Raw genomic sequence first — 24,563 nt, 5'->3', positions numbered from 1 at the left:
GGAGTCTGAAAGCCTGAGAACCTGTCCAAGAGAATAAGATGTCGACATCCAAGCTAAAGAAAAGAAAGAAAATTCACACTCGTTATACAATTTTTTTCTACTAGGGCTCTTCAACAGGTTGGATATTGGCCACACTGGGAAGGCTAGATCTTCTTTATTCAGTCTAGTGATTCAGATGCTCTTGTATTCTGGAAAACCCTGTCTTAGTCCATTCAGACTGTATTGGTCTTGGTTTTGTATCCATTCAGCCAATCTATGTCTTTTGCTTGGAGTATTTAGTCTATTTGCATTTAAGGTAATTATTGATATATATAATCTTATTGCCATTTAATTTACTGCTATGGCTTTTTTTTATGTATACATTTTCCTTCTCTTGTGTTTTCCTTTCTAGAGAGGCTCCTTTAGCATTTGTTGTAAAACTGGTATGATTATGCTGGATTCCCTTAATATTGTCTGTGAATGTTTTGATTTCCTCTGACTAATCAGTTTGCCTACTCATAAAGTCCTCCAAGATTTTTTCAAATGTCTCTGGACATCTTGTGGACTGTGTGGGGTCAGCTCAGTCTCTGATCTTGCCTTGATCCAGCTTGTACTTGCTCTCAAAGTCTACAGCTGCCCCCACATTTCATGGTCTCAGGCTAATTGTGGGGATTTAATCCACTTCCCTGCAACTGCAAGGGCAATTTTCCCCTCTTTCCTTTACTCACAGAGCTCCTGGTGTTCCAATTGGACCCACTTCTGCTATATGTTCCTTTCCAGGGCATGTTCTCTGCCCAGACATGAGGGGGTTTAAGTAGCCTCTTCTTAGGGCCCAATTGCTCAGTTGTAAGTGGAGAGAGGGAGGGGTACAGTAGACACAGCTGGGCTGTGTTGGGATTGTCTGCCATGGCTGGTACCTGAGGGAGGTTGCCACAATCTGAGGCAGGTCTCGCACTTCCCCAGAAGAGTTGGTCCTGGGTTATGACACCCTTGGTAGAGCCAAGTCACTTAGGCTCCCAGAAAGATGTGGGCAGTGACCTGCAGCCACTCATAATTTGGTGGTAGCTGCAATCCCTGGGGCCAAAAGACTAGCAGACCCCACTTTCCACCTTTGACACTCAAGCCTACTTTTCTACCTCTGAAACTGCAGACCACAGCTGGCTCATCCTCCTTCTTTGGCATTCACTAAAGTGGTGTCCTTTGTTCTGCTACTGGGTAGAGTTAGAGTGCAAAGTTAGAGCCTTCCCATGGGAATGATTTTTTTCCTTCTCTTGGGCGCAGGCTTTTCTCTGGTCTGCCTCCACTGTGTCACACTAGCCCCCTCACAGTATCTTTATGGAAATCAACCCCAGTCCTCTTCCTGAAGTCTGACCCCTGAAACCCAAGTCTCTGTACCCATCTCCCACTCTCTAAAGCAACTGTGAGTATGTGGCCGCTTCTCAGCTGGGAAGTGCCCTTCAGCACAATCTCTGGGGTGAATTCTCTTTGTTTTGCCTTCTGAGTACCCACTGTTTAACTGCTCTCTGAGGTTCTGCTGCCCTCCCAAGACTCCCCCTTGTGAGAGGGCTTCTGAGTGTGTGGAAACTTTTCCTCCTTCATGACTCCCTTCCTGGGGAGCAGGTCCCCATCCCCAAATATTTTGTCTTGTCTTTTAATTTCATGGCTGCAAGCACAATCTACAGTGATTTGAGAGCCAAAAAAATAAATAAATAAAGTCTGACACTGTTTCCACTGTTTCCCGATCTATTTTCCATGAAGTGATGGGACCAGATGTCATGATCTTCATTTTCTGAATGTTGAGCTTTAAGCCAACTTTCTCACTCTCCTCTTTCACTTTCATCAAGAGGCTTTTTAGTTCCTCTTAACTTTCTGCCATAAGGGTGGTGTCATCTGCATATCTTAGGTTATTGATATTTCTCCCTGCAATCTTGATTCCAGCTTGTGCTTTTTACAGCCCAGCATTTCTCATGATGCACTCTGCATATAAGTTAAATAAGCAGGGCGACAGTATACAGCCTTGACGTACTCCTTTTCCTATTTGGAACCAGTCTGTTGTTCCATGTCCAGTTCTAACTGTTGTTTCCTGACCTGCATATAGGTTTTTCAAGAGCCAGGTCAGGTGGTCTGGTATTCCCATCTCTTTCAGAATTTTCCACAGTTTATTGTGAACCAGCCATAGGTGTACATATATCCCCTCCCTTTTGAACCTCCCTCCCATCTCCCTCCCCATCCCACCCCTCTAGGTTGATACAGAGCCCTTGTTTGAGTTTCTTGAGACATATAACAAATTCCCATTGGCTGTCTATTTTACATATGGTAATGTAAGTTTCCATGTTACTCCCTCTATACCTCTCACTCTCTCCTCCCCTCTCCCCATTTCCATAAGTCTATTCTCTATGTCTGTTTCTCCTTTGCTGCCTTGCAAATAAATTCATCAGTACCATTTTTCTAGATTTCGCATATATGCATTAGTATACAATATTTGTCTTTCTTTCTGATTTACTTCACTCTGTATAATAGGCTCTAGGTTCATCCATCTCATTAGAACTGACTCAAATGTGTTTCTTTTTATGACTGAGTAATATTCTATTGTGTATATGTACCACCACTTTACCCATTTATCTATTGATGAACATCTAAGTTGCTTCCATGTTCTAGCTATTGTAAATACTGCTGCAATGAACAATGGGACACGTGCCTTTTTCAATTTTTGATTCCTCAGAGTATATGCCTAAGAATGGGATTGTTGGGTCATATGGTAGTTTTATTCCCAGTTTTTTAAGGAATCTCCATACCATATTCCATAGTGGCTGTATCAATTTACGTTCCCAACAACAGTGCAAGAACGTTCCCTCTTCTCCACACCTTCTCCAGCATTTATTTATTTATTTATTATAGACTTCTTGATGATAGCCATTCTGACTGCTGTGAGGTGATATCTCATTGTAGTTTTGATTTGCATTTCTCTAATAATGAGTAGTGTTGAGGATCTTTTCATGTGTTTGTTAGCCATCTGTATGTCTTCTTTGGAGAAATGTCTGTTTAGGTCTTTTTTCCACTTTTTGATTGGGTTATTTGTTTTACTGACATTGAGTTGTATGATCTTGTATATTTTGGAAATTAATCCTTAGTCAGCTGTTTCATTTGTTATTACTTTCTCCCAGTCTAGGAGATGTCTTTTCACCTTGCTTATAGTTTCCTTTGCTATGCAAGAGCTTTTAAGTTTAACTAGGTCCCGCTTGTTTACTTTTGTTTTTATTTCCATTATTCTAGGAGGTGGGTCATAGAGTATCTTGCTTTGATTTATGTCATCAAATGTTCTGCTCATGTTTTCCTCTTAGAGTTTTACAGTTTCTGGTCTTACATTTAGGTCTTTACTCCATTTTGAGTTTATCTTTGTGTGTGGTGTTAGGAAGTGTTCTAATTTCATTCTTTTACATGTAGCTGTCCAGTTGTCCCAGCATCACTTACTGAAGAGGCTGTCTTTGCCCCATTGTATATTCTTGCCTCCTTTGCTTTTACTCCTCTCTTTAATGCCTTCTTTTTTATTAACTCCTTTCATTAAGCATTTAAATACTTGTAAGACTTTTCTTCCTAAAAGCAACATAAGCTTTCCTTGGACTTCTATGTACTCTTCCAGTGGCCGTTTCTCTATTATTTTCTTATACATTTTAGGTGCACTTCTGCCTATCTCCACTTGGTTCATTTCAATTCAGTTCAGTCGCTCAGTCATATCTGACTCTTTGCAACCCCATGAACTGCAGCACGCCAGGAATCCCTGTACATCACCAACTCCCAGAGTCAACCCAAATCCATGTCCACAGAGTCGATGATGCCATCCAACCATTTCATCCTCTGTCGTCCCCTTCTCCTTATGTCCTAAATCTTTCTCAGCATCATGATCTTTTCCGATAAGTCAGCTCTTCACACCAGGTGGCCAACGTATTAGAGTTTCAGCTTCAACATCAGTCCTTCCAATGAACACCCAGGACTGATCTCCTTTAGGATGAACTAGTTTGATCCCCTTGCAGTCCAAGGGACTCTCAAGAGTCTTCTCCAACACCACAGTTCAAAAGCATCAATTCTGTGACGCTCAGCTTTCTTTATAGTCCAACTCTCACATTCATAAATGACCACTGGAAAAACAGTAGCCTTGACTAGTTGGACCTTTGTTGGCAAAGTAATGTCTCTGCTTTTGAATATAATATCTAGGTTGGTCATAACTTTTCTTCCAAGAAGTAATCATCTTTTAATTTCATGTTGGCAATCACCATCTGCAGTGATCTGGGAGCCCCTAAAAATAAAGTCTGACACTGTTTCCACTGTTTCCCCATCTATTTCCCATGAAGTGGTGGGACCAAATGCCATGATCTTAGTTTTCTGACTGGTGAGCTTTAAGCCAACTTTTTCACTCTTCTCTTTCACTTTCATCAGGAGGCTTTTTAGTTCCTCTTCACTTTCTGCCATAAGGATGGTATCATCTGCATATCTGAGATTATTGATATTTCTCCTGGCAATTTTGATTCCAGCTGGTGCTTCTTCCAGCCCAGTATTTCTCATGATGTACTCTGCATAGAAGTTAAATAAGCAGGGTGACAATATACCACCTTGACGTACTCCTTTTCCCATTTGGAACCAGTCTGTTGTTCCATGTCCAGTTCTAACTGTTGCTTCTTGACCTGCATACAGATTTCTCAAGCGGCAGCACACCTTTCTCAGGTGGTCTGGAATTCCCATCTTTTTAAGAATTTTCCACAGTTTATTGTGTCCACACAGTCAAAAGCTTTGGCATAGTCAATAAAGCAAAAATAGATGTTTGTTTTGTTTCGTTTTGTTTCTGGAACATCTTGCTTTTTCGATGATCCAGCAGATGTTGGCAACTTGATCTCTTGTTCCTCTGCCTTTTCTAAAATCAGCTTAAGCATCTGGAAGTTCACGGTTCACGTATTGCTGAAGTCTGGCTTGGAGAATTTTGAGCATTACTTTACTAGCGTGTGAAATGAGTGCAATTGTGTGGTAGTTTGACCATTCTTTGGCATTGCCTTTCTTTGGGATTGGAATTAAAACTGACATTTTCCAGTCCTGTAGTGGACATTTCCAGTATGCTTATTGTGTGTAGACTCAGGACTAAGCACCTCCCATTGCTCTTCAGTTTACTGCAGTCTCATTGCTTCTCACATTTTTCCACTGAAACTACACTTACCACGGCCCCCAGTACCTGGTTGCAAAAAAGGGGCGGGGCTGAGCAAGTTTTAATACTAACCTTATTTATCATTTCATTAGCAGGCCTAGAGATTCTCCCTTCTTTTATGAATAATACAGCTTTTATCTTTTAACATCAATGAAGCCATCTTGTCCCCATTTATTCTGTTACCTTCTCATCTTTATTTTCTGACACTCTCTGGGATTCAATTTCTATATTTAATCATTAAATATCATTTTTCTCAGTTTTATTTTATTCCTCATTTTTTTTTCAATTTCTGCTTTTTTTCTTTATGATTCTAACCACTGTCAGGGTTTTTCTTTTTTCATTTTGTTTTAAATATCTTTTTGATTCCGACAATATGGCTAATATTTGCTAGGTACTTCCAGAAGACATTAGATTCTATATACACAAAGCAGAACACCAACCCCCCCAAGTCTCTTTATTGGGGTTTCAGAAACCTTACCACTGAATTTGATCCTTCTGTCTTCTTTAACTCCTAAATCCAATCACCAATCTACCAAGTCTGCCTCTGAAATATACCTGTAGCATGCTCATTTTCCTTCATCTCCCAACCATTATCCTAGTTTGGACCACTGTAATCTTTACCCTAGATTTCCCACATGGATATTGGAGGTCTAAGTAGTTCCTAGGTTTGTGACTGCAAAGATTCTTAATCTAGAAGGAATATCTAAATATGCACTTGGCTCTTAAAGAATCATGTGATACTTAGGCTAAACTAATCACTGCCTTAGGGTTTGGAGGAAAAGGTATGCAAATGAAAATAAATCTACTTTAAAAGAATAGCAAGAAGAGATAAGAAAGCCTTGTTCAGCGATCAATCCAAAGAAACAGAGGAAAAGAACAGAATGTGAAAGACTAGGGATCTCTTCAAGAAAATTAGAGACACCAAGGGAACATTTCATGCAAAGATGGGCTTGATAAAGGACAGAAATGGTATGGACCTAACAGAAGCAGAAGATATTAAGAAGAGGTGGCAAGAATACACAGAAAAACTGTACAAAAAAGATCTTCAAGACTCAGATAATTATGATGATGTGCTCACTAATCTAGAGCCAGACATCTTGGAATGTGAAGTCAAGTGGGCCTTGGAAATCATCACTATGAACAAAGCTAGTGAAGGTGATGGAATTCCAGTTGAGCTATTTCAAATCCTGAAAGATGATGCTGTGAAAGTGCTGCATTCAATATGCCAGCAAATATGGAAAACTCAGCAGTGGCCACAGGACTGGAAAAGGTCAGTTTTCATTCCAATCCCAAAGAAAGGCAATGCCAAAGAATGCTCAAACTACCTCACAATTGCACTCATCTCACATGCTACTAAAGTAATGCTCAAAATTCTCCAAGCCAGGTTTCAGCAATATGTGAACCATGAACTCCCTGATGTTCAAGCTGGTTTTAGAAAAGGCAGAGGAACCAGAGATCAAATTGCCAGCATGCGCTGATCATGGAAAAAGCAAGAGAGTTCCAGAAAATCATCTATTTCTGCTTTCCTGACTATGCCAAAGCCTTTGACTGTGTGGATCACAATAAACTGTGGAAAATTCTGAAAGAGATGGGAATTCCAGACCACCTGACCTGCTTCTTGAGAAATCTGTATGCAGGTCAGGAAGCAACAGTTAGAACTGGACGTGGAACAACAGACTGGTTCCAAATAGGAAAAGGAGTACATCAAGGCTGTATATTGTCACTCTGCTTATTTAACTTCTATGCAGAGTACATCATGAGAAACGCTGGACTGGAAGAAACATAAGCTGGAATCAAGATTGCCAGGAGAAATACCAATCACCTCAGATATGCAGATGACACCACCCTTATGGCAGAAAGTGAAGAGGAGCTAAAAAGCCTCCTGATGAAAGTGAAAGAGGAGAGCAAAAAAGTTGGCTTAAAGCTCAACAGTCAGAAAACTAAGATCATGGCATTTGGTCCCACCACTTCATGGGAAATAGATGGGGAAACAGTGGAAACATTGTCAGATTTTATTTTGGGGGGCTCCCAAATCACTGCAGATGGTGATTGCCGCCATGAAGTTAAAAGGGGCTTACTCCCTGGAAGGAAAGTTATGACCAACCTAGATATTATATTCAAAAGCAGAGACATTACTTTGCCGACTAAGGTCCGTCTAGTCAAGGCTATGGTTTTTTCTGTGGTCATGTTTGGATGTGAGAGTTGGACTGTGAAGAAGGCTGAGCGCCGAAGAATTGATGCTTTTGAACTGTGGTGTTGGAGAAGACTCTTGAGAGTCCCTTGGACTGCAAGGAGATCCAACCAGTCCATTCTGAAGGAGATCAACCCTGGGATTTCTTTGGAAGGACTGATGCTAAAGCTGAAACTCCAGTACTTTGGCCACCTCATGCGAAGAGTTGACTCATTGGAAAAAACTCTGATGCTGGGTGGGATTGGTCGCAGGAGGAGAAGGGGACAACAGAGGATGAGATGGCTGGATGGCATCATGGACTCAATGGACGTGAGTCTGAGTGAGCTCCAGGAGATGGTGATGGACAGGGAGGCCTGGCATGCTGTGATTCATGGGGTCGCAAATAGTCGGCCACGACTGAGTGACTGAACTGAACTGAACTGATTGATATTGACAGTTATTTCACAAAGTCTTAAATGAGATTCCTGAGGCAACTAAACCGTTTGCCAATTGTAATAAAGGAGACAATAACTGTGAGTTATTCGAACATGATACAAAGTTTAATAAAGAGTCTACTTTGACATGGAATGATTCAAAATTGGGAAAGCAGAACGTTAAGGATATAAATTATCACCCTGCTTTACTTAACTTATAAGCAGTGTACATCATGTGAAAAGCTGAGCTCTATGAATCACAGCTGGAATGAAAATTGCTGGGAGAAATATCAACAACCTGATATGCAGATGATACCACTCTAATGGCAGAAAGTGAAAAGGAACTAAAGATCCTCTTTATGAAGGTGAAAAGGGGGAGTGAAAAGGTTGTCTTAAAACTCACCATACAAGGGCTTCTGACTTGAGATAGTGGTAGAAAGATGGGAGCTTATGTCCTCCTATGAGACCACCAAAATCACAACTACTTGTTTAACAACCATCAACAAGAACCCATCAAAAAATAAAAAAGATACTCCATGTTCAAAGATGAAGGAAAAAGCTTCAGTGAGATGATAGGAGGGGCACAATTACAATAAAATCTAATCCCATACCTGATAGGTTGATGACCCAGAAACTGGAGAACAATAATACCAAAGAAGTTCTCCCACTGTTGTGAAGGTTCTGAACCTCATGTCAGGCTTCTCAGCCTGTGTATCTGACAAAAAGTCTGGGGATCCCCAGAGAATATGACCTTGAAGGCCAGTGGGATTTGGTTATAGAAATTCTACAGGGTTGGGGGAAACAAAGACTCTAATCTTGAAGGGCACAAACAAAATCTTGCATACACCAAGACCAAGAGAAAAGAAGCAATGACCCCACAGGAGACTGAACCAAAACTACCTGCTGTTTTGAAGGGTCTCCTGTGGAAGCATGAGTCACCAGATGCTCACCACAGGGATGGGGGCACTGGCAGCAGCAGTCCAGGAATTCCCTCTTGGTGTAAGCCCTCTTTGAGGTCACCAGTAACCCTATCATAACACCTGTAGACCACAGGGCTGGATTGCCTCAGGCCAAATAACTACCAAGGAAGAAGTGCAACCCCAACCATCAGCAGATAACTGGATTAAAGCTTTACTGTGCAAGGCCCTGCCCATCAAAACAAGTTTGTTAGTTTTCCCCACCACAGGTTCCTCCCATCAGGAAGCTTACACACGCCTTTTAGCCTCCGCCATCACAGGGCAGACAGAAGAAGCAAGAAGAACCACAGTCCCACAGTGGCTAAAACAAAAACCACATTACAGAAAGTTAATCAGGATTAAAAAGCAGAAAGTTATGTTCCAGATGAAAAGACAAGATAAAACCCCAGAAAAACAACTAAGTGAAGTGGAGATAGGCCAACTTCTAGGAAAAAGAATTCAGAATAACGATAGAGAAGGTCACCCAAGATCTCAGGAAAACAATGAAGAAAATGCAAGAAATGTTTATCAAATACCTACAAAAACTAAAGAACATAGAAAGAGATGAAAAACGCACTAGAAAAAAATCAATAGCAGAATAACTGAGGCAGAAGAATAGATAAATGACCTGGAGGACGTAACAGTGGAAATCACTACTGCAGAATATAATATAGAAAAAGGAATGAAAAGAAATTAAGACAGCCTAAGAGACATTTGGGACAACATTAAATGCAACAACACTCGCATTAAAGGGGTCCCAAAAGCCGAAGAGAGAGAGAAAGGACCTGAGAAAATATTTGAAGAGATAATAGCTGAAAACTTCCCTAACATGGAAAAGGAAATAGTCAATGAAGTCCAGGAAGCACATAGAGCCCCAGGCAGGGTAAACCCAAGGAGGAACACACTGAGCCACATAGTAATTAAAATGACAAAAATTAAAGATAAAGATAAAACATTAAAAGCAACAAGAGAAAAATGACAACACACAAGAGCTATCCCATCAGGCTATCCACTGATTTCTCAACAGAAACTCTACAAGCCAGAAGGAAATTGAATGATATATTTAAAGTTATGAAAGGTAAGAACCTACAACCAAGAACACTCTACCTGGGAAGACTCATTCAGATTTGATGGGAAAATCAAAAGCTTTCCAGTGAAAGTTAAGAGAATTCAGCACCATCAAACCAGCTTTACAACAAATGCTAAAATAAATAAATAAATAAATAAAAAATAAAAAACTCTAGATAGGAAACACAAGAGAAGGGAAAGACCTACAGAAAATAAACTCATAACAATTTTAAAAATGGTAATAGTATCATTGTTGTTGTTCAATTACTCAGATGTGTCCGACTCTGTGATCCCATGGACTGCAACACACCAGGCTTCCCTGTCTTTCACCATTTCTTGGAGTTTGCTCAAATTCTTGTCCATTGCATCAGTGATGCCATCTAACCATCTCATCCTCTATCACCTCCTTTTCCTCCTGTCCTCAGTCTTTCCCAGCATCAATGTCTTTTCTAATGAGTCCGCCTTACCATCAAGTGGCCAAACTATTGGAGGTTCAGCTTTAGCATCAGGCCTTTCAATGACTATTCAGGGTTGATTTCCTTTAGGATTGACTGGTTTGGTCTTCTTGCTGTCCAAGCAACTCTCAAGAGTCTTCTCCAACACCACAGTTTGAAAGCATCAATTCTTTGGCCCTCAGCCTTTTTTATGGTTCAACCCTCAAACCCATACATATTGATAATTACCTTAAATGTAAATAGATTAAATGAACCAACATGTACATGGAAGTACATGTAGGCACTTCCACTTACCACATCACTCTGCTTGGTCCTCCCCAAACCATATGTAATTATTTTATATTGTTAAGTTAATCATGTTTCCATTATAGCTTGCAGTTGTAATTATCTTTTATCTTTTGTTTGCCTGTTGATTGTAAAAATTGTTAAGCATATTTTATTATTGTGATTATGTAACTATTACTTACTTAATTGGAGAAGGGCATGGGAATCCACTCCACTATTCTTGCCTGGAGAATCACATGGACACAGAGGCCTGGAAGTTTACAGTCTGTGGAGTCACAAAGAGTTGGACACAGCTGAGAGACCAGCACACACACTCTCACTTAATACCATTGCATCAAGATGGGTCAACAGAAAATTAATAGAGCTCTATATCACCAAAACTACCATTAAAAAAAAAAAAACCTGTAATCACTTTTTAAAATCCAGATGCATATCAAAAGTATCTTGATTTTTTTCTTTTTTAAATATAAATTTATTTATTATAATTGGAGGCTAATTACTTTACAATATTGTATTGGTTTAACCATACATCAACATGAATCCACCACAGGTGTACACGTGTTTCCCATCCTGACCCCCACTCTCACCTCCCTCCCCATAGCATGAAAAAATATAAATACCCAGGTATTGCTTTTCTTTTCTTTCTTTTTTCTTCCACAGAGCTCCAAATATGTTTCTAACAAGCAGCCATACTTATAAAACAACTGGTCTACATGAAAATCTTTTAATTTTATCTAATTTGTTTCAGTTTTCCTATTTCATGTTCAGTGCTCCCATTTCATTTAGTTTATGTTTTCCAATATCTCTATCTCTCTCTCTCTCTTTTTTATGTTCTTTCTCAAGCCTTTGTCAGGCATAGTAGAAAAGGTTTTGTATGTGCATATATATATATATATATATATATATATATATATAGAGAGAGAGAGAGAGAGAGAGAGAGAGAAGGAAATGATAACCTACTCCAGTATTCTTGCCTGGTGAATCCCATGGACAGAGGATCCTGGTGGGCTAGAGTCCACAGGGTCACAAATAGTCAGACATGACTGAAATGACTTGGCACTGACACATATGTATAATGTATATATTTTAGAAAACATGCATTTTTGCCTAACTAAAAATTTATGACATTTTGATTCCACTTGCTTGACTTAGTGTGAATAAGATGATAGATTTCAAATTTTAAAAATATAGATATGCAACAAACAACAAAGTTTTACTATATAACACAGAGAACTATAGTCGATATCTTGTAATAACCTTGTAATAATAATAATGAGAATAAAATAATAATCTTTTTCTGTTATTTTGCTGTGTTTTCCTTTTTAAATTAATTTATTTATTTTAATTAGAGGCTAATTACTTTACTATATTGTAGTGGTTTTTTGCCATATATTGACATGAATCAACCATGGATGAACATGTGTTCCCCATCCTGAACCCCCCTCCCACCTCCCTCCCCATCCCATCGCTCAGGGTCATCCCAGTGCACCAGCCCTGAGCACCATGTCTCATTCGTAGAACCTGGACTGGCAATCTGTTTCACATATGGTAATGTTTCAATGCCATTCTCTCAAATCATCCCACCCTCGCCTTCTCCCACCAAGTCCAAAAGTCTGTTCTTTACATTTGTGTTTTTTGCTGTCTCACGTATAGGGTCATCATTACCATCTTTCTAAATTCCTTATATATGCATTTTTCTTTCTGACTTACATTGCTTTGTATACTAAGCTCCAGTTTTGATTCAAATGCATTCTTTTTAATAGCTGAGTAATATCCATTGTGTATATGTACCACAATTTTCTTACCCATTCATCTGCCAATGGTCATTTAGGTTGCTTCCATGTCCTGGCTATTGTAAACAATGATGCGATGAACATTGGGATACACGTGTCTCTTTCAATTCTGGTTTCCTTGGTGTGTATGCCCAGCAGTGGAATTGCTGAGTCATATAGCAGTTCTATTTCCAGTTTTTTAAGGAATCTCTACACTGTGCTCCATAGTGGCTGTACTAGTTTGCATTCCCACCAACAGTGTAAGAGTGTTCCTTTTTTCCTCATCCTCTCCAGCATTTGTTTGTAGACTTTTTGATAGCAGCCATTCTGACTGGCGTGAGATGGTACCTCATGTGGTTTTGATTTGCATTTCTCTGATAATAAGTGATGTTGAGCATCTTTTCATGTGTTTGTTAGCCATCTGTATGTCTTCCTTGGAGAAATGTCTATTTAGTTCTTTGGCCCACTTTTTGATTGGGTCATTTATTTTCCTGGAATTGAGCTGCATGAGTTGCTTGTATATTTTTGAGATTAATTTATCAGTTTCTTCATTTGCTATTATTTTCTCCCATTCTGAAGGCTGTCCTTTCACCTTGATTATAGTTTCCTTCCTTGTGCAAAAGTTTTTAAGCTTAATTAGGTCCCATTTGTTTATTTTTGCTTTTATTTCCATTATTCTGGGAGGTGTAAAGTTTTACGCATAACTTTAATGCGGGCTCAAACTGCCCCTGAGTAAAAGGAACTGTCTCCTTTTGAATTGTCTCTAAAGCAGACTGTTTTTGCACACATAAGCATATATTAACATAGATTCTGAAGCCCAAGAATTAACTAACTTGGTGACTCAGCTTTCAGCCTTTCAACAGACATTACAAGAACTCTGAAGATGACTCTTTACACAGCCTCCACAATAAGTCTAATTTCTGGGTCTGCAGGGAGCTCCCCTCCTCATCAATTGAAGGCTTCACATGGTGGGTTTCTCTGCTTCAAGGAAAAATCTTTCTTTAACTCTACAAATACCTTGACCCACAACAATCATATGTGACACCTATTCTTAGTCTGATGACATCTAACAATCCTAAAATTAACTGATATAACTGTGGAGATAATGTAACTTTTCTTTTTAATTATATTTTTTGTTTTTGCTGTTTGCTCCCTTTATCTGTAACTGTGTAGCTGGATTTGTTTCTAGCTATACAAAAACTTTTAGGTTACAAATGGTTGTTCAAGCTGATACAAATGCCACAACCTCTGCCAACTATTATTTGGGGTCCCTGGATCAGAGACCCTCAACATAAGGGTAAGGAAAATTTGCTGCCTCAACAATTTAGGGCCTATGCCCCTGGCCAGCAGGAAGTAGGTACAGAATGAGAGTGACACCACTTTCCCCTCAGCAGCCCTATTCTTCTAAAAGAAAAAGGGGGTAATGAGAGAGATAATTCTTAAATAGGTTGATAGGAGTCTGGGGCCCACAAGTAAGAAGGGGTCCAGGGCCCTTGAGGAGGAGAAAGGGGTCTGGAGCCCTCAGGAGGAGAAAGGGGCCCAGGACTCTCAAGGAGAATGGGACAAATGTTCTCTTTTTTTTCTACATTCTTTCATCTTAGTCACTTAAGAAATTATTAGCCCAGAGCTAATGACTACGCAACTAAACAACTCATCTTGCTCAAAGGTATGTTTTTCCTTAAGTTCTGTACTAGTGATTATATAACAATGTATCTTGCTTGATGACATGTTTCTCCTTAAAAAGAGCCTTTTGCCTTGTCTTGTTATCTTAAGATATATGCTGTGGGAGTGGGTCTGGTAAGACCTTTCTATTGTTAGTTCTAATCTTGTTAATTTAAGATGCATGTTGTGGGAGGGGGGTCTAGTAAAAGTATGTAAGGCCTTGATAAGACAAGACTAGTGGGTGGGGCACTCTCCATCCCCCTTCTGATGTCTGTGTCAGAAGCTTTCTCTGTCTGTTTTCACTATAAGAAAACTTCTGCCAACAAAACCTGAGTGATCTGAAAGGTTGTTGCTGACTCATGAAAAGACACCGGGATTCTTGGCCTCCAGAGGAGAAGAATTCAATCCGGGGTGAGAAATGAGGCTTGATCGCTCAGAGCTTTTCTGTAATAAGGATTTATTAAAGTATAAAGGAGATAGAGAAAGCTTCTGACATAGACATCAGGAGGGGCCAGAAAGAGTATCCCCTGCTAGTCTTCAGTTGGATGTTATATAGTCACTAGCAGTCTGTTAATGAAAGAAAGGAATGTCTTAAAACTCAGAATGGCACCAGGCCCCTCATCCATAACATGTATTTTGGGATAATCTTGGCACTAGACAATTCATCCTGGGCTATAAAATGATTGACTTGAATCTTGTAGAAGGGCAGATTACCATACAAATAGTTTCATTTACATAGATTAGGGGAACAATATCTGAGTATAACATACTGGTTTGTCAAATAGGTTCTGAGCCATTAGGCAGAACCGACTTGAAGACAGAATCTGGGATAAATGCATAGTACATTAACATAGCTTAAGACAAACATTTATATAAGACAAATGCATTGGTTAACTCAAGGTTTGAAAATAGTTAACTTCAGGTGAAACCAGGTGTCATTATGGCAACACAGTATTTTAAGAGAAACCTCCTTTTAAATTTGTATAGGGAAGGAAATAAATATCGCTAGTTTGTTTCCTCCTGCCACTTAAGAGAGAGAAAAAAGTCTGACACTTACAGCCTATTTCCTCCATTTGGAGACCCCTAGCCTTTATGCCTGTTACCCTCTCATTCCCCCCTTTTCTTTTAGGAGAATTATGTTGCCTAGGGAAAAGGAGTGTTGTTCTCATTCCATAACTGCTTCTGAGCTGACAAGGGCCATTGTCCCTAAACTGGCCAGGCAACGTTTCTCCTAACCCTCATACTGAGGATTTCTGATCAAGGGGCCCCAAGTAGTAGTTGCATGAAGCTACAGCAGTAGCACAAGTTTGAGCAATCATTTGTAACTTAAAAGCTTTCATGTGATTAGAAACAAATCCAGTTATACAGTTACAGATGCAGGGAGCAAACAGCAAAAACAAAATAATCAGAATTACTATAATTAAAATAGTTTTCCACCATGGGGAAATAGCTAACGTCTCCCAAAATGAGGCAATTGAGGCTTCAGGTGTATCCATAGGCCAAATCATCTTGTTCATGTATTTAGTAAAATGAGTAACATTAGTGCTCATATCAGTTATATATGTACAACATTGGGTATGAATAATGGCACAAGTTCCTCCTTGCACAGCTGTCAGGATATCTAAAGCCAATCTGTTTTGTAAAACTACCTTTCTAATTTGTCTTTGTTCAGCTTTAAGAGCTGAAATCGCTTTTTGAGAATATTGTAATGCCTATTGAGTAAAATTAGTCCAAGCATCCACTCGTAGCATAACATCTGTAGTTCCCAAAGAGGGAACAAACACTACAGCCAAATAATCATACCAGTGAAATACAGACTTTGCCCACCAAGTTTTAAGGTGGGGTAAATTAGCAGGCTTTTCTGGAAGCTCTGAAAATATAAAGCCATGGGTAAAGGCTAGACCTAGGAAAGTGGCCAGATTTAATTTCCACAGACTTTAAGCTTAGTTACTGGTCCTTCTAACAACAATGACTGACATTTAAGAAGGCTATTGTCTGTCATCCAAATATTAACCTTAAAAAATAAGATTCCACTCACATCATGAGAAGTCAATACAGTAAGGTTTTGTCCAGTAATTATTTTTAAAGCTTCAGGCACTAATAAAGCCACTGCCCCAATTACTCTTAGGCAGTGGGGCCACCCACGTGAAATTACATCTAATTCTCTGGTTATATAAGCAGTAGCTTGCTGGTGAGGCCCTCGGGCCTGTGTCAAAACTCCCAAGGCCATACCTTTTCTTTCAGTGACAAACAAATTAAATTCTGACCCTTTGGGCAAGCTCAAAGCAGGAGCTTGCAGGAGAGCAATCTGAAGAACTTTAAAAGCCTTTTTTGTAGGAGACCAAACCAGTTTGTCGGTTTGGGCCTGCTGAGTTTCAGCTATAAGTTTATATAAAAGCCAGGCAAGTTCCTCATAACCCAGAATCCAAATCACAGTAGCCTGCGATTCCCAAAAATCCTCTCAATTGTCTTAAAGTCATAGGTAGGGAATGATTTAGTATAGGTTTAATTCTCTCAGGGCCTATGACCCTAGTCCCTTCTGATATGATTAGGCCCAGATATCTAACAGATTGTTGACAAAGCTGAGCCTTTCTCTTGATGCCTTGTAACTGCAGCCTGCCAGAAAGTTTAAGAAATCTTCTGAGGCTCAAGAACAAGTTTCCTCTGTCTCAGCACAGAGGAAAATATCATCTACATATTGTAACACCACCGCTTCAGAGCTATTAAAGTTTTGCAGATCCCGTGACAACTTTGTCTAAATAAGTGAGGACTGTCATGAAATCCCTTGGGCAAAACTGTCCAGGTCAACTGAGAAGCTGGCTGCATAGGGTCTTCAAAGGCAAATAAAAATTGACTTCCCTCCACCAAAGGCGCTGAATAGAAGGCATCTTTCAAATCAATTACTGAGAAATATTTGGCTCATTCAGGAATTTCAAACAATAGAGTATAAGGATTCGGTACCATTGGATGTACAGGAATTACAGCCTCGTTTATTATTCATAAATCTTGAACTAGTCTCCATTTACCTTTTGATTTCTTTATACCCAAAATAGGAGTGTTTCATGGACTGTTGCAGGGAACTAATAGTCCCTGCTCCTTTAAAATTTCAACGATAGGCTTTAACCCTTCCCTAACCTCAGGTGTCAGTGGATACTGCTTCTTATGTGGAAATAAGTGTGGGTCTTTCAGCTTGACAACTACAGGAATAGCATTTTGTTCTAGACCCACAGATTTTCCATCAGCCCATACTCTAGGATTTAGATTTTGTTCAACTAAAGGGAGAGAAAGGAAGGGCTCCATATTCATGAAAACAGAGGCAGGGACCTTGCTCAGTATATCCCTCCCATAAAGGGATGAAGGAGATTCTGGCACGATAAGAAACTCGTGTGAAAATAGCACAGAATCCCAGTCACAACATAAAGAATAACTGAAATGATACCTTTTGGCTAGTCCAGACAGTCCCATTACAGAAGCGGATTGGGAAGAAAGTGGGCCAGGGGCTTCAGTAAGCACAGAGTAAGTTGCCCCAGTATCTAAAAGGAAATCGATGGATTGGCCCCCACAGTTATTAATACCTGGGGTTCTTCAGGTGTAATTAAGACAGGAGCTTGTGTGGGGAACCCCAGGCACCTTCAGTCCTGATTGTCTTGAGAGTCTGACCCCTGAGACCTATGCCTCTAGGGGCAGTCTCTCTTCCAGTGTGGTCCTTTGCAAACCAGACATGGAGCTGGGGGCAGCTAGACGCCTTAGGGCAACCTTTCCACAGTAATAGCAAGCCCATCCCTTTTCACCTGGGTCCCTCTGGGCATTTTTTCCAGGCTGTTTAAGAATGGTTTTCATAGCCAGTGGGAAGGCTTCCACTTGTTCCTTTGTCTTTCTCTGCCTTTCTTTCTTTTCCTCATATTCCCTACCATAATAGACTGTCTGAGCCAGTTGTAACAGATAATCTAAAGACTGATTTTGTCCATACCCCCATTTTAATAGTTTACAGCAGTTATCTGGAGCCTACTGAGTGATAAATATATCCTTTAAGATCACTTTTCCCTCTTCACTTTTGGGATCAGTGAATCTGCAAAGGGCTTCTCTCAATCTATCTAGGAATTTACTGGGAGCTTCCTTCTCCTCTTGTTCTATGTTTGCCAATTTGCCATAGTTTAGAAGCTTAGAATGCACCTGCCTAGTCCTTCAAGAATATATCTAACAAAATGACTCTGATCCCATCTTCCTTTAGCTGTGTCCCAGTCTGGTTCTGTAGTTGGGACCACCTGATTTCTAGTGGGGAGGGTGGTTATCTTGTCCTCCTTCTTCCCTACTGATTCATTACCAAGCCATTCATCTCCATAAGCAACCGCTTTTCCAAAATGTCAATTCTTTGAGTCAGGAGTCAGCGTTTGCCCCAAGAAATACATCACATCCTTCCAAGTAAGGTCATACAGCAGAGTAACACCTTTAAAAGTTCCAATATATTTTTCTGGGTCCTCTAAATAGTCTCCCAGATCCTCCTTGATTCTTTGTATTTCTTGATAAGAAAAAGGCTTATTAACTCTCATAGACTGATTATTTCTCCCCGTGGGTGCTTCATGAAGAGGCAACAGCTTGTGTGGTTGTTCCTCAGTCTCTCTGGCTGCTCTGCACATATGATCCCAGGGGTAGATTGGAGAAACCTGCTTTTCTTTATCTCTTTGTCTCCTGTCCTCCATTTCATCTCTTACTTCAATGGTCTGAGTCTCTATTGAAACCAGAGTAATCTGAGGTAGTACTGAGACAGATGTTGTTTGGACCTCTATGTGTACAGTTTGAATCTCAGTTTGGGTTTCCACTGAGCCCAAGGCAACCCTTCTTGGGAGGGGGGGTGGTTCCCTGTCTTTCAGTTTGCTCAGTTTGGAGCCCTGGTTACTGGAGCAAAGTAGGAGGACAGGAAGGAGCTGAAGTTTGCACACCCAAATCTATACCCTTAAGACAAAAGTCTGGCATATTTTGCAGAGAGAAAAAGGGCAACACATATGCTACTTCTACCTATTTCCCTTGTTTTCTATAGAACCAGTCTAATTGTAAAACAGTATTATACTTAAGAGACCCTCCATCCTCCAGTGGGTACCGCAGCCATGCAGTATCACATAGGAAGACCAGGTGTGTCTCCTTTAAGCCCTGGGCATCAAATCTATCCCAGATTTTCAGAATACAGTTCAAAGGAGTGAGGTTGGAATTGTTAGCTCCCATCTGTAAGAGAGAAAAAAAAGCAACCAGTGCCATCTTTATACTGGAGGCATCCTTCCCTGCTCTAGATGGGAGTGTAGACAGACTTTACACCAAAAGCTTTTCTTTCCTGGTCAGACTTAGTCTGTCCCTTACTGACAAAGGCGTCCTACTCGTCCCTCCCAGTTCTACCACCAAGAAGGGGTGGGGATGCACCAAGGGTAGACCTGATGGCATCTCAAACTGACGTCCAGCTCTTCACCATTAAAACCTTGCTTGCCTCTGATGCTACCCGGGGTGCAATCAAAGTAACCATCCAGAATGCTTCCCAAGCTAAGACTACTGGGGGAAACATTTGTCACCTGAGTGCCTGTGCACGACCCTGAGTATATTCTTGACCACAGTAAGACTGACACAAACATAAAACTGAGATGTTCCTTCCAAGCATCACCACACCAGTATAAGAGCCTCCTCTGGTCCATTAAGAGCCAGTGTTACCAAAGGGAAAAAACCCATTGTAGTTCCAATCTGAGTAACCTTTAACCTCAGAGATGTTCTTGGAGCTAGAGCTCCATCTAGCTTCCAAACTTTCAATTCCTAGTGAGGCTAGATACTTCCTGACTACCAATCCAAGTTTGGGACCTAAGTCACAGTACACAGTAACAGCATAGATTGTCAGCTACACCTGTAACGCCAGCTACTTGATAAACATTTCCATACAGGTTGATAAGCAGCTGCTGACAAGAATCCCTTGAAGGTCTCCCAAGCCTCTAAACTTCTCTAACTGTCTTACTGTTTCCCTGGGGCCCTTAGACCTCTTCTTAATCTATCCACTGAAGAGTTACTATCTGGTCCTTCAGTTCAGTTCAGTTGCTCAGTCGTGTTCGACTCTTTGCGACCCCATGAATCACAGCACGCCAGGCCTCCCTATCCATCACAATCTCCCGGAGTTCACTCAGATTCACGTCCATCCAGTCAGTGATGCCATCCAGCTATCTCATCCTCTGTCGCCCCCCTCTCCTCCTGCCGTCAACCCCTCCCAGCATCAAAGTCTTTTTCAATGAGTAACTCTTCACATGAGGTGGCCAAAGTACTGGAGTTTCAGCTTTAGTATCATTCCTTCCAAAGAACACCCAGGGCTGATCTCCTTCAGAATGGTCTGGTTGGATCTCCTTGCAGTCCAAGGGACGCTCAAGAGTTTTCTCCAACACCACAGTTCAAAAGCATCAGTTCTTCGGTGCTCAGCCTTCTTCACAGTCCAACTCTCACATCCATACATGACTACAGGAAAAACCATAGCCTTGACTAGACGGACCTTAGTCAGCAAAGTAATGTCTCTGCTTTTGAATATGCTATATAGGTTGGTCATAGCTTTTCTTCCAAGAAGTCAGGGACCTTCTAAAACCCTGTCTTGACTTCCCAGCACCCCAGTAATTATTCTGGGGCATTCTGACCGACAGTATTCATTAAGGATACATTAAGCACCATGTGCTCTTGAGCCAATTGCCTGGGTTTGAATCCTATCTCTATCATCTAGTAGTTGTGTGATTTGGGGCTAATTAATCTTTATTTGACTCAGTTTTACTCATCTCTAAAATGGAGATGATAATGTATCTATCTTGGGAAGTTGTTTGAGACTAAATGCAGAGCATTTAGAAGAGCCTGATACATAGCAAGTAAAATAAAATTGTTATTTTTATTATTTATGCATGTTAAATCACTTCAGTCATGCTTGACTCTTTGCAAGCCTATAGACTGTAGCTCACCAGATTCCTGTGTCCATGGGATTCTCATAGAGTGAGAATTGGAGTGGGTTGCCATGACCCACTCCAGGGAATCTTCCTGACCCAAGGATTGAACCTGCATCTCCTGCTGCTCCTGCATTGCAGACAGGTTCTTTACCACTGAGCCATCAGGGAAGCCCTTTATCGCCTGTATTAATGGATAAGTATCTTAATTATCATCTCTCAGTAGTGTATTAGCCACCACTGTTGAGGAAAAACTAGGTGATTCCTATTACTATCATTGTGCCCAGAATGTCTAGTACTGTTGCATATTCTGAACATCATTCCAGTGTTTTTTGAGATCAGCGTGTATGAGACTTAAGAACTTTTCTTCTTTACCACCTACTTTATACTTTAAATTGATTGCCAACATTTAAAAAAATCACAAAAGTTCTAGTAAAAATCCAGATTTCTGGCATTCCTTGGAAATTTATAAAACTGGCATCACTGGGGCCATATTTTGTGATGGCAACTCTTGGCCAGAGCCACATATTGGCTCCTTCTTTGGACTGATGTCAACTCGGGTGTTCACCATCCAACCCACTGCATCTCTTTATTCCTTGCTTAGCACTGAGTCTGCTATCTCAGAATTAGAATAGCCTAAGTCTATCACTTTCTTTACAACATGGAAATCTTCAATTTCCATAACAACACTTTATTGCCTATACTAGATTGCAATATTCTTCAGAAAAAGACCATGTTTTATTTATTTTTACATCTTTGATTTTGCCTTACCCATAGTCCTCATTGTTTGGACTGGTGGAATTTAAGCCAATGGTGACTTAAGATGATTTTAATCTTTATTCAGGAAAAAATTATTAAAACACAATATAATTGTAAAAGAATATGTAACTGAGCAAGTTGAGTGGACAAATTTTTATGAATCACACAGATAATCTTATAAAATAGAAGTGGAATTTCATCCAGTTTGACTGTCTGCTATGGTGATGTAGGAAGCTTCCCCAAGCTTTAATCATGGTGACTCTGTTTATGCATTGTCAAAATGTAGGTAATAATAAATGTTTCCTGAAAGTTGTTGTATTTAATTAGATGTAAAATATTTATTTTTTGATTATGAAAATACTTGTTAATATACTTGCAGGGTACAATTGTAGCAGTGTTTACATGAAAATACCAAGGTTCCAGAGGACTTGTACTTAGTAGAAAAGACAAAATTAGGACTCAAATCACATGAATCTTGCCTAGGAGAGTTTTTACTGAAACATCATTCACATTGTAACTAAATGTAGTAAGAGATAAAAGAGAATAAAAATACTTTATTAGAGGTGTGGTAAACCTGGGATCCACAAAATTTGTCTAAGCTATTATAGAAATGATAATTTTAGTATATAAGAGAAAATCAAAGGACTGAATTAAATGTATTCTTCATTTAAAAAAAAAAAAAAGAGCATTTATTTTAGAGTCCAGAGGTGTTATTGGTGAAATTCTCATGTTAGGAACTGGATAAATTGTCCTTGTTTTTCTCTTAATAAATTCCCACTTTTAGTCTGGTTTATATAAAGGTAGGTTAATATTAGTAAAATAAACTTTCTCTGGACTTCAGTCTCTGGCATTTAAGAAGCAGGTTGGCATTTTGGAAACCAGAAGACCTGTCTGTACTCTCTACTTGCAATTCACTTCCATTGCTTTGGGCGTTTTTCAGGGTCTCACTTTTCTCATTTATAAGGTGGAGATTCTGCCTCCCTGAAGGTTTCGCTGAGGACATGTGCCTGACAGAGTGCTCAATTTTAGCACATTGTTATTTAGTATAATTAGAATTTGAAACTGGAAGAAATCTTAAGGTTTGTTTCATTTGATTCCCTCAATCTGTATGTGAGAGGATCCCTAATGGATCAAACTAGTTGGTGATGGACAAGGAGGCCTGGCATGCTGCGATTCATGGGGTCGCAAAGAGTCGGACACGACTGAGTGACTGAACTGAACTGATGTTAGCCTACTCAGTTTCCTTTGACATTTATGTAACTAGCCTAGTAAGTAAGTAAATAAGTGTTAGTCGCTCAGCTGTGCCAGACTATTTGCGACCCCATGTACTGCAGCTTACCAGTCTCCTGTGTCCATGAGATTTTCTAGGCAAGGATATTGGAGTGGGCTGCCATTTCCTTTTCCAGGGTATTTTCCAAGCCAGGGATCAAAGCTGGGTCTCCTGCACTGCAGCCCGATTACCAACTGAGCTAAAAAGGAAGCCCCCTTTGTATGCAATTTTCTAAATAAGACTTCTCTGATATAACCAGAGATATGAATATATAATAACATTTACCAAAATTATAATTATCTAATGTATATTTCTGGCAATGCAACTTTAGAAGTGGTGAATACATACAATAAGATGAGTATATTACATCAGAATCTTGTCCAAAGTCTGTAGGGAAAATTTGCACAAATATTTGTATAAAATTATAAACTACTAGAAAAAAAAAAGACTATACCTAATAATAAATAGCACATAATTCAATATAAGATTATCTTCAGTGAAAAACCACAATTTTCTAAAATGTGAAACTTTAAAATCACATGCTTTATCCTATGAAGCATATCTTTTTTAAAACATAACAATGATAACAATATATCATAACTACACATAGACACAAAAAGTTAAATTCATTTTTCCTGTTTTAACATTTAGAGATTAATTTATATAATTGACAATGGTAAAGATGTTCACCAGCAACAACTCTAGACATATATTTGTAACTTGTCTTCAGATATGGAAACTTCAGAAATGGCTGTTCATTCTCTTCAAGAGAAAATGGCTCAAAACGTTTTAGAATATAAAATTTTGACCCTGACATTCTCTCCTCAAACCACAATGAGGAGTTTGTTAAAAAAAAAAAAAAAGTAAAATAGCAGTGTTATCATAATTCTCTTCAGATTTATCCAAGTTGTTGCAAATGGCAAAACTTCATTTTTATGGCTGATAATATTCCATTGGGTATATATGCCCTGTTATCCTTAGTGAAATAAGTTGGATCAAGACAAGTACTATATATTTTCTCTTACATGGGAATTTGTAAAAAAATGAACAAATACAGCAAAACAGAAACAGAATCACAGATACAGAGAACAACATACCAAAGTGGAGAGAAGTGGGGAGGGATGGGTGAAATACTAGTAGATGATTAAGTGGTACAAACTACTAAATAAGCTACAAGGATATGATCTGCAGCACAAGAAATATAGTTAATATTTTATAACTTTGTATGGATTATGTGCTATAAAAATATTGAATGTTGTACACCTGAACCTAACATAATATTGTAAGTAAATTATACTTCATTTAAAAAAATATAACAATTGACTTGGTAGAATTAATAACACCTGAACAAAATTTAACATGGCAGAATCTGTAGTTGGTACATTATAATGTGCATAAAGTATCTAGCCTTCTACATAAAAATGATTGATTCTTTTAGAATTACTTCAGTGAATTAAAAATAAAGTGGATAATTGAAAAAGTCAATATCAACTTTTCAGTTTTAAAATATACTTATTTAGCTGTATGATGCAGGGAACTCAGACCTGGTGCTCTGTAAGGAGCTAAAGGGGTGGGATGGGATGGGAAGTGGGAGGGAAGCTCAAGAGGGAAGGGGACA

General features: G+C 39.5%; 1 protein-coding gene across 1 annotated transcript in view; it reads left to right on the top strand.

The window, feature by feature from the left end:
• Window positions 1-24,563, top strand: part of LGSN (lengsin, lens protein with glutamine synthetase domain) — a 65,372-nt gene that overhangs the window by 14,734 nt on the left and 26,075 nt on the right. The gene's annotated exons all lie outside the window — the stretch shown is intronic.

Source organism: Capra hircus, chromosome 2 (assembly GCF_001704415.2).
Source record: "Capra hircus breed San Clemente chromosome 2, ASM170441v1, whole genome shotgun sequence".
In the NCBI taxonomy this organism is placed as follows: Eukaryota; Metazoa; Chordata; class Mammalia; order Artiodactyla; family Bovidae; genus Capra; species Capra hircus.
This window is presented reverse-complemented; position numbering and strand designations above follow the sequence as displayed.